The sequence below is a fragment of the Urocitellus parryii genome, chromosome 6, assembly GCF_045843805.1.
Source record: "Urocitellus parryii isolate mUroPar1 chromosome 6, mUroPar1.hap1, whole genome shotgun sequence".
In the NCBI taxonomy this organism is placed as follows: domain Eukaryota; kingdom Metazoa; phylum Chordata; class Mammalia; order Rodentia; family Sciuridae; genus Urocitellus; species Urocitellus parryii.
Window position 1 is genome coordinate 92,264,506 of NC_135536.1, and position 10,628 is coordinate 92,275,133.

At 40.7% G+C, this 10,628-nt stretch overlaps 1 protein-coding gene across 4 annotated transcripts in view; it reads left to right on the forward strand.

Annotated features, from left to right (window-relative positions):
* The first annotated feature begins 7,192 nt into the window (after positions 1-7,192).
* Positions 7,193-10,628, forward strand: part of Sqor (sulfide quinone oxidoreductase) — a 45,425-nt gene continuing 41,989 nt past the window's right edge. For 3 of the 4 annotated variants that reach the window (XM_077799453.1, XM_026390413.2, XM_026390403.2), the window contains exon 1: positions 7,193-7,507. The gene's annotated coding sequence lies outside the window, so the exon portion shown is untranslated. Of the gene's footprint in view, positions 7,508-7,774; positions 7,833-10,628 lie in introns of all 4 variants that reach the window. The other variant, XM_026390422.2, reaches the window with a different exon arrangement.

Below are 10,628 nucleotides of genomic sequence, written 5' to 3' on the forward strand. Positions count from 1 at the left end.
CTATTTTTCAAGTTCACTGATTCTTTTGTCTGCTCAAATATGTCTTTGAATTTTTCTTTTCAGTTTAGTATACTTTTGAGCTCAGAATTTCTTTTTTGATTTTTTTCTATCTTGTCCATACATTGATGATTTTCTCCGCATCTTCCTTTGGTTTTGCTGAATATTTTTAAGAGAATTGTTTTACCATCTTTGTCCAGTAGGTCTTCTATCAGATTGTTTTCAGGGATGGTTTCTGTTGATTTTTTCCCTCCCTTTGAATGGTCTATTTTACCATTTCTTTGTATGCCTTGTTATTTTTTGTTGAAAACTGGATTTTGTATCTAATAATGTGGTAACTCTAGAAATCAGATCATCTCCCTTCTCCAGACATTTTTTGTTTATTATTGTTTTCGTTTATTATATGTTTTCTTGACTGTTGTGACTTGAGCTTGAGGTGACACCTAAAGTCTTCTCAGTTTTTTTTCTGGGATTTCCCTTTCCCTGATCATGTTCAGATACTTTCTAATTTTTCTCATACATATAGTTGCTTTTGAATGTTTTAATCTTTAATATTTGAACCCCAAAAGGTAAAAAGAGAAAAATGAGTAGTGTGGAGGAAGTACTGCTTTTTAAATAATGCGACAGTCACTTCAGCTGGAGGGGAAGGTGCTTGCAACAATGGAAGGAAGTACAATCATGGCCACTTGCCACTTCATCCACACCTTTTTGATCAGAAACACCAATTGGTGACCAGAACACATATCTCTATGTTTGGACAGTGTCCTTTCTGCCCACCCTATTTCTGTTCCTACAAACTGTATGCAAAGTTGCTCTTGGCCCATATGCATAGCTGCTTATGGTGGGGTTGATAGGCAAGGGATGGATAGTTGCTACTGTTCTAAGAGTTGGAATTGACCAAAATTAACCCCAATTTATGGTCCATGCCTTTCTTTGAGTTGCAGACCTTCAGTAGATTTCAGAATTCCAAAATGGTCATATGAGATAGATTCTGCCAATGGAAGTGTGCACTTGAAGAGACAGATTCCTACTCTCTGCCTTCTCATAATTCTACTCTCAGATCTACTTTTATTAAAATCATTGTTTGCAGCAGAGTTCATCTGTCTATACAATATAAAGTTATCTTTCCCACATCTTAATCGCCTTGTTTGAGAATCTAGACCCAATGCTCACAAGCAGCCCTGAGGTTCATACTATTCCATTCATCTTAAGGCAGGGAGGTTAAACTTCTTTCTTTTTTCTCTAGTGGAACACTTACTGGGACATTTAATAACAGCAACTTTAACTGCTTTTTTTCCTATTCTAACAACATCTGAGTCTGGGTAATTTATAATAAACAGAAATTTTTTAAAGTGCAATTCTTAAGGCTGGGAAGTCCATTATCAAGGCACCTGGCGAGGGACTTCTTGCTGTGTCATCACATGGTAGAAGGCAAGAGGACAAGAGAAGACAAGAGGGGCTAAACTTGTCCTTTTATAATGGCATCAGTCTCACCCATGAGGCTGGAATGCTTGTGGCCTAATCACCTCTCAAAGGTCCCACCTCCTAATACTGTTTCCATGGCAATGGTGTTTCAACATGAGTTTTGAAGAGAACAAATATTCAAACCAGAGCAGTAACCATAAATATAGTACTATCACCTACCACTCACAGAATACTTATTCTATGCCAGGTACAGTACTAATCACCTTTATGTATTAAATCATTTCATTTTCATAAGAATCCTATGAAGGAGGTATTTTTAAAATCACCAATGTATTGATGCATTTAATTGAGGTAAATTAGTACATCATCATTGAAAGTGGTGGTGTGCAAACACAAAAATAAACTTTGAACTTCATGGTCTCATAAACTTTGTGGTAATTATGGCACAAGAGATAGTGTTTATTCTTCTAGCATATCCTTGAGGTAGGAAGACAGATTTTATCTCTATTTTATAGATGAGAAAATTCAGATGAAAAGAATTGCCCAAAACTGAGTTTGCAGCTAAATTTCTGATAAAGACTTGGTTCTGGGTCTGTATTCTCTTACACTGTATGAGATCCGTCTGGAAGGAGAGTCTAAATCATCCTGAGCCACACTTTTACTCTATAGCACTCTAAAATATCTGTATTTAATGGAACACTTTGGGACTCTAGGACTGAAGATTTTTCACTCTGATACCGCCTTCCTTATGTATATAGAAAATGATATATGGTAATATGATCTTGCATTTATGGAGCCCGTAGTAGATATCTTGTACCCTCACAGTCTATATTCAAATCCCTTCCCCATTCTGGATGGAACCTCCCTCATAATAGTCCTGGTGGAAGTCAGGGGGATCGGGTAAACTCTCTCCCTGCTCCAATATCTAGGATGCTGGCCTGTGACATGCAGTTGGTCAACTGAACACATTCCCATTGAGGACTTGAATTCTCACTCCCTTGGTATAACTGTCACTCACTCTAGAGTCATCTATGATGGCAGTGGGAGTATCCTGGGAGCGGTCAGTCTGTACCTGCTAAAAGATGGTGTTGCGCTTTCTGCTTTTTGATTCTCCAGGGCTCTCCCAATTCCGGTCCACTTTTCCTGCCACCATTACCTGATGGTTCTGGAAACCCGAGAGTCATTTACTATCCCTTTTCTACTTAAGGTAGAAAAGCTGGTTTCTTGTTTGCAACCAAGAATGTTAACTGATACAGAGTGCTTTGTATCTGTGAAACAGCTCCATGTAGGTTAGTACTTGTGGTCTAAAACACAACTTGATCTTCTATTACACAGGATATACAAAGAAACTCTAGCTTGTAGGATCATAGCGATTTTAGTTATTATTTGATAAGCAGATTGGCTCTGAGGAAAACAGCAATTTGGGAGGCACTGGAGCTGCCTTTTAAAAGACAGACATAAAATACAATCATTATCTTCTGTATGACTGCCCATTTTCTCCTGGTTCTGATACTACTTGATCCTGGTACAGAACAGAAGCTCATCCCCATCTTCCAAACAGCTGTCATCAGAAGCTGTCATAGTGCATCACTGTGACAAAATAACTGAGACAATCAGGTTATAAGGAGGAAACATTAATTTTGGTTCATGGTTTCAGAGGTTTTAGTCCATGCCTTCTTGGTGCTGTTGCTTTGGGCCTGTGATGGCGTAGTACATCATGGCAGGAGCACATAGAGAAAGAGTCCTGTTTACCTCATAGCAGCCACGAAGCAAAGGAAGTGTGTGTGGGAGGGGCCAGAGTTTCATATCCCTTTCCAGGGCACAGATCCAATGACCTAAGTTCTTTCCCCTAGGCCCCACCTTCTAATAATGCCACTGACTGTTGATCAAGCCTTTAGCATGTAGACCTTTGGGGGACATTTAAGATCCACACTACAGAGCCAGGCATGGTGGCACATTCCAGTCATCCTAATGACTTGGAAGGCTGAGGCAGGAGGATTGCAAGTTTGAGGCTAGCCTCAGCAACTCAGCGAGGTCTAAAGTAACTTAGTGAGACCCTGTCTCAAAATAAAACATAAAAAGGGCTGGGGATGTGGCTCAGTGGTTAAGTGCTCCCTAGGTTTAATACAGACCCAGAACCAAGTCTTAACAACAACAACAACAAAAAATCAAACTATGACACTGTGTTTTCTTGGCTGGGTTTCTGTCCCAGCTAGGGAGAGTTTGCTGAGGCCAGGGTATAAACCACTTCTCTAGCTACTCACTTACCCAAGGAAGCTTTGGCTGCAGTGAAGTGAGGCTTGCTGAATATACAGCAAACAGGTACTGTTTAAAGCTACATGCTGGTAGAGTCAGCCTCTTTGTAGGATCAGCATTTCTTCCATGTTCTTTCTCCTATACCTCCCCTTTCTTGTTATACTGAGGCTTCTTTCTTTGTTCCATTCTTTATTCCTGACCCTTCCTGTTGCCAGGCCTTCCTACCCTGAATCTGCATGTCTTCCCAGAGCCCTGTTGGTTTGCTTTTCCATCTCCTGAATGTTCATGAATTAGAATCTGTTCCTCTTGCTAGGAAAATTGGAAATCTATATGTAGTAGAATGAAATTGAGTTCCTATCTCTCACCCTGCACAAAACTTAACTCAAAGTGGATCAAGGACCTAGGCATTAGACCAGAGACCCTTCACGTAACAGAAAAAAAAGTAGGCTCAACTCTCCATCACGTCAGCTTAGGAACTAAATTCCTCAACAAGACTCCTAAAGTACAAGAAGTAAAATCAAGAATCAATAAATGGGATGGTATCAAACTAAAAAAAACTTCTTCACAGAAAAGGAAACAATCAAGAACATAAAGATAGAGCCTATATAATGGGAGAAAATCTTTACCTCAAATAATGCACCTCAAATAGAGCATTAATCTCCAGGATATACAAAGAACTCAAAAAACTCAGCACCAAATCCCCAAATAACCCAATCAATAAATGGGCTGAGGAACTGAACAGATACTTCATAGAAGAAGAAATACAATTTAGTCAATGAATATATGAAAAAATGTTCAACATCACTAGTAATTAGAAAAATGCAAATTAAAACCACACTGAGATTCCATCTCACTCCAGTCAGAATAGCAATCATCAAGAATACAAGTAACAACAACTGTTGGCAAGGATGTGGGGAAAATTTTTCATTCATACATTGCTGGTGGGAATATAAATTGGTGCAATCACTCTGGAAAGCAGTATGGAGTTTCCTCAGAAAACTTGGAATGGAATCACCATTTGATCCAGTTATCCCGATCCTTGGTTTATACCCAAAGGACTTAAAATCAGCATACTACAGTGATGGAGTGACATCAATGTTTATAGCAGCTCAATTCACAATAGCCAAGCTATGGAATCAACCTAGGCTCCCTTCTTCAACTGAATTCCTCAAAAAGACTCATAAAGTGCAAAAGTAAAATATGTAGTAGAAATTTCATTCTACTACATATGGATTTCCAATTTTCCTAGCAAGAGGAACACATTCTAATTCAAGAACAGATGAATGATAAAGAAATTGTGGTACGTATACACAAAGAAATATTTCTCAACCATAAAGAAGAATGTAATGTAACTAAAGCATTTGCTGGTAAATTGATAGAACTGGAGAATACCATGCTAACTGAAGTGAGATAGTTCCCCAAAACCAAAGGCCAAATATTCTCTCTGACATGTGGATGCTAACCTCCAACAAGGGAGGGTGGGGAGGGGAATAACAGAAGTCCATTGGATTAGACAAAGGGGAATGGAGGGAAGAAAGGGGGAAAAGGAAAGACAGTAGAATGAATTGGACATAACTTTCCTATCCTTGTATATGAATACATGACCAGGGTAACTTCACATCATGTACAACCACAAGAATGGGAACCTAATTAGAATAAGTTTTATTCCATGTATGTATAATATGGCAAAGTACACTCTACTGTCATGTATATCTAAAAATAACAAATAACAAAAAGAATGGGTTCCTCTTGTGCTCTACCTCCTATCATGTCCTCTTCCCACCCTTTAATGTTGCTTCTCTTAGTTTCCTACCTCCCTAAGTGCACTTTCACTACTTTGCAAACTTCATGCAGGTAGAAATCAAGTCTGATTTTTTCCAAGTGTATGCACAGATAGCAGACACAGTGCTTGTTTGATCCAGAGCCAGAAAGGACTCAGAGAATATCCATCAAATGAAAGAATGACTACTGAATGAATAAATTCTCAGTGGTCTTCCTCACTATCTGATGGGCAAATTTCAGCCTCTGTTCTCTTTTGAAGTATTGTCTTTTGTAGAAGAAGGAGGTGTCTTGGGTAAAACGACAGAAAGAATACATGTGAAATCCCTAACTAGTGGGATTGGCTCAGGACACATTTTTTAATTCTGAATCTGATTTGTAGTCACTATCTCAAAGTACCCAGTAAGCATACATTTCCTGTAATTCCTTTTATCTGCAACCTGCCCATCCCAACCAGAGCTTCCTAACTTAGATGGGGAGGATGTGGAACTGGGAGGTGGGATAAAGCATTTTAGAAATGTAGGAAGGGGCATTTTCATTTTTCAGCAAATGGGGAGACAATTTATTGACATTTAGAGGCTGGGAAGCCTGGAGACCAAGTGTCTGGGACAGTACCATACAAAGCCCTGAAGAATTTTTGGTCCCCATCCTTTGCCCCTACATTCAAGTATGCAAAAAATGCTTTTGTTTGTAAAAAGAAATTCAGTTTTAGTTCAAATAATTACAAATATACAAGCATTTGTGTGGGGCTTTAATATACTGGAATTTCTAGGAGTAGATTTATTGGAAAAACCCATAGCTCCTTTACTAGAGTTGCTTAGCACTGCATAAAGTCATGCCACCCAAGCCATTCTTCCTGCAGGTGGAATTGAGTTGCTGGAGAGAGTCTACAGTCTGCTTTTGTAGCTGTGGTGTTCATGTTGATTTTACCATGGATGTAATCAATCCTACTGACTGAAGACAGAAAATTGTTGATTGAAATTAAATGTTTAAAAATTATTAAAATTCACGAAAAGTGCAAAAGAAACATAATTAAAATTTCAAGGGGTCTTCAGATGTGCCAAACGCTAAAAAAGAGTTTAGCATTTGGCACTTCTGAAGTTATTAAAATTTAAAACTGTAGTAAGACTTTTGGGACACTGTATGATAAAAAGTGTTCATTGGATTTGATATAGTGGAGAACCGCTCATCTTCACTTTGCTTTCATCTAAAAAGAACAGTTTATTGTCAAGCTGGCGCCATGGTACACAAAGAAATAATCCCAGTGACTCCAGAGGCCGAGGCAGGAGGATTGCAAGTTGGAGAGGGTCATTGACCAAAAATTAAAAAATAAAAAGTGCTGGGTATATGGCTCAGTGGTAGGGCGCCCCTGGGTTCAAATCCCAGTACTACAAAACCAAAATAAACAAAAAAAGTAGAACAAAGCGAAAAGAAAAAGTCTAGTCAAGAAAATGGAACGGAACAGGATGTAGTGGCCAGTGGCTGGAAGCCATCTGACCCCAGACTTCACACTCTGACCGAAAGTTGAAAGTCCTTGAGCTGAGCAGGAAAAGCCGTTTCTCTCTCTCTCTCTCGTGGTGAGAACCAGATGAGAAATGCAGCGCACACGGGATGATCCCACAGCACACTGCCAAGGCTCTATCCACAGTGCCATGCCTCTGCCTTTGCCAGTCCGGATTGCGCAACTCTGTTGGCACCCAGGGGCAGGAGCGTCAGGTGGCCTTAGTGTTCTCTGTTGACAAACGCAGACAGGGCCGCACTCCTGGGCACTCTGGGGGATAGGTGTCCCGAGGCTACCCTGCTGGCAGAATCTGGGTGGACTAGACCCTCCTGGTGGTTCTGTCCTCAGTTCTTCCTCAAAGCCCGGATGTGGTCTCCCGGGGTGCGGTTCCAGGCGTGGCTGCGGAGAGCCCTTTCTTTTCCTGGGGGGAGCCTCCTTCTCCCCGCCTCCAGGCGGCCGGGCGGGGCTCCAGCCGAGGTGCTCAGTCCCAGCAGGGAGCAGCAGTTTTTGCAGCGCCAACGCTGTGGCCCGAGGCTTCGGTCACTTTTGGTAAGAGGATTCCCACAACCTTTAGATCTCCAGATCTCAGGTTCTCCTTTGGGGGGCGCGGGGTGGGGGGGACGGACAGAGGGCACTCCTGGAGCTGGTTGTTGGCCTTACTTCCCACCATCAATCAGCTGGGAGTTCGCAGACCCGGCTGCCCCACCCTCCACACAGCTTCTCTCTTCCCTTCCCCATCCTCCGGACAGGACAGCAGCAGCTCACGCTGCGTTTGTCTGGAACTTAGCTCCTGGGACTCTGGCTTCTTTCTTGCAGTGTTGGAATCTCCGGGGACACCGGAGAGGCTGACCTGCGAGGGACAGTTAAAACCGAGGTGTCACTCTTAGCCGAACCCTCCCCCTCCCCCGGAGGTATCCGTGATCTCCGTGTATGGGAATTTCTGGTGCCTTCCACTTGTTGACTCACTCAGCACCACGCCGAGTTGGAAGTTGGTGCACAGCCTCAGGTGGTCCTGGATTGATGGATGTCCACAGTTCTGAGACATTTATCCACACTGGCAGTGAGACCAAGGGGCACTCAAGGGGCAGCGGCCTGGGACCAGCGGGAAGACGGAATTTAAATCATGCACTGAACAGGAAATTAGTGCAAAGAGGGATAAAGGGACTTTGGTGGAATTGGGGCTCATTCTTTTCCTCTTCATTTTCTTTTAATTAGCAAAATTCTAACCTAGCTTCTTTCTCTAAGACACAATGAGCAGAAAGCCTCTGGATATGCCCGTTGGTATAATGCAGGGTTTTGACCCATTTTGTGTCACTATCCCTTGGGTAGTTCTGAGAAGAATAAGGACCTTTTCTTAGAACAATACTTTTAAAAAATAAAATAAAAGGCAGAGGATTATAAAAGAAGCCAGTTGCAATATACTTGTCAAAATATTAAAAAAGAATTTATGATATAATATGTGCTTTAAAATTAATGCATTATTAAATTATAAGGTCTATAAAGTTTTGAATCTAATAGCTATCATAATTTGGAAATAGTAGAGAATGTAAACAACATTTCAAAATATAGGTGACACCTGTAATAAAAGAAAATATCAAATTTCTATTGCTGACAAGGTTATAGATAACTGCTAATACTGCTGTGGCTTCTGCATGCATACATAATTGAAGAAATATTAAATTTAAATTAGGTATTAGTGAAAATTAAGTTTTTTAAAAATCCAGTCCATGGGTCCCAGGTTGAGATCCCCTGATAGTACAAAGCATTATTCAGAAAGTTAGGTAACTTAGCTTCTAGCCTTGACACTCTATTAACTAGCATCTTGATGTTAGTTTTGAACTTTTTTGAGCCTTAGCTTCTTCACTGTACAATACAAACGGGGTACTACCTGGCACAGAGGTGTGAAATAAGTACCATTTATTAGAATCTGTCTGTCTCCTTCCCAAACTTTGACTATCACCATTAAATCCAAACCTGATACTTGGAAGATATCTATCTATCTATCTATATTTTTTTTGAGAGAGAGAGAGAGAGAGAGAATTTTTTTTTTTAGTATTTATTTTTCTGTTTTTGGTGGACCCAACATCTTTATTTTTATGTGGTGCTGAGGATCAAACCCAGCACCCCGCACATGCCAGGTGAGCGGGTTACTGCTTGAGCCACATCCCCAGCCCGTCAATAAATATTTATTAAATGAATAGATGGGTTAGAGAAGGTTGCTTGTGACTGCAGCTAAAAAGAAAATTCATCAAAGAGACAGCTGGTGGTTTGGGAATTGACCCTGTTTAAACTGTAAGATGCTGCTTTTTTAATTCACTGAACAAATATTTACATAAACACACCTGGTACTAGAGTGCTTGAAATGTCAGCCAGAGCCCATGGGTCTCTGTGTGGATCTGTGTGGCCGGTGTTCTGCCAGTGAAAATGAAATTGAGTGTTGATTGAAACCAGGATTCTTTTGCAGAAGTTTCTTCTCCATCTTGACTGCATCTAGGCTTGTTAATATGATGTGTTCAAATACAGGAAATGTCTTAGAAGAAATGGAAACAGACTCATGAAGAGATGTTTCTGGACCTAGATATTATACATTCTTCTATCCTCTGTTCCTTTTCCCTTTCCTTGTTCACTACCAACTACAAATTTCCTCTCTGATTCTGAAGAGTTGGTAAATAGGAGCAGGATTGGTACCTTGCTAAAAACTGCCTAGACTATGCCTGAAACCAATTAGTCACTTTTTTTTGGTTGTTGTTGGTACTGACACTTGAACCCAGGGTCACTCTACCACAGAGCTACATCCCCACTTTTTGTACTTCTAATTTTGAGACAGCTAAGTTGCTGAAGCTGGACTTCAACTTGGGATCCTCCTGCCTCAGCCTTCAAAGGTAGTGGGATTATAGGTATGTGCCACCACACCTGGCCCAACTAGTTGCTTCTTAATTCCTAGCCTTAAAAGTGTATATAATCCAATAAGTATAGATGGTAATAATACTCCAGAAAAGTGGGTCCAGCCACCATCTCTGTGAAAGTACTAAATTAGAGTAGAGGGTGGGGAGACAACTTTGTGAAGAATAGGAACTTTAGAACACACTGGGGCTAGGTGCCTATAACTTTGTGAAGGGCAAATACTGATGTCATGTGCTGAATTATGTCCCTCCCCCAAATTTATATGTTGATAATCCTAACCCCTAGTATTTTAGAATGTGACTATATTTGTAGATAGGGCCTGTAAAGAGGTAATTAGGCTAAATGAAGTTATTAGGGTGGGGTCCTAATCCAATATAAATGGTGTTCATATAAGAATAAGAAGAGACATCAGGGGCATAGATGTACTGATAAAAGGCCACGTGGGGACACAAAAAAGGTAGCGAGTCAAGGAGAGGGGCCTCGAGAGAATCTTGTCTTTTTGGTACCTTGATCTTGGACTTTCAGCCTCTAGAACTATGAGAGTTTAAACCACCCAGTCTGGGGTATTTTGTCATGAATTCCTAGCAAATGGTTACCCTCTCTTTTAAGTTATGACTCTGACACCTCTGTCACTTGCTCTAGGCTGCCTCGCCGCCTACTTACTCACAAGAGTCTAGTACAATTGACTTTCTGTAGTTGTGTGTAGGTTATATGAAAGTTGTGTGTAGGTTATATGCAAATTTCATGCCATTTTATATAAGGGACT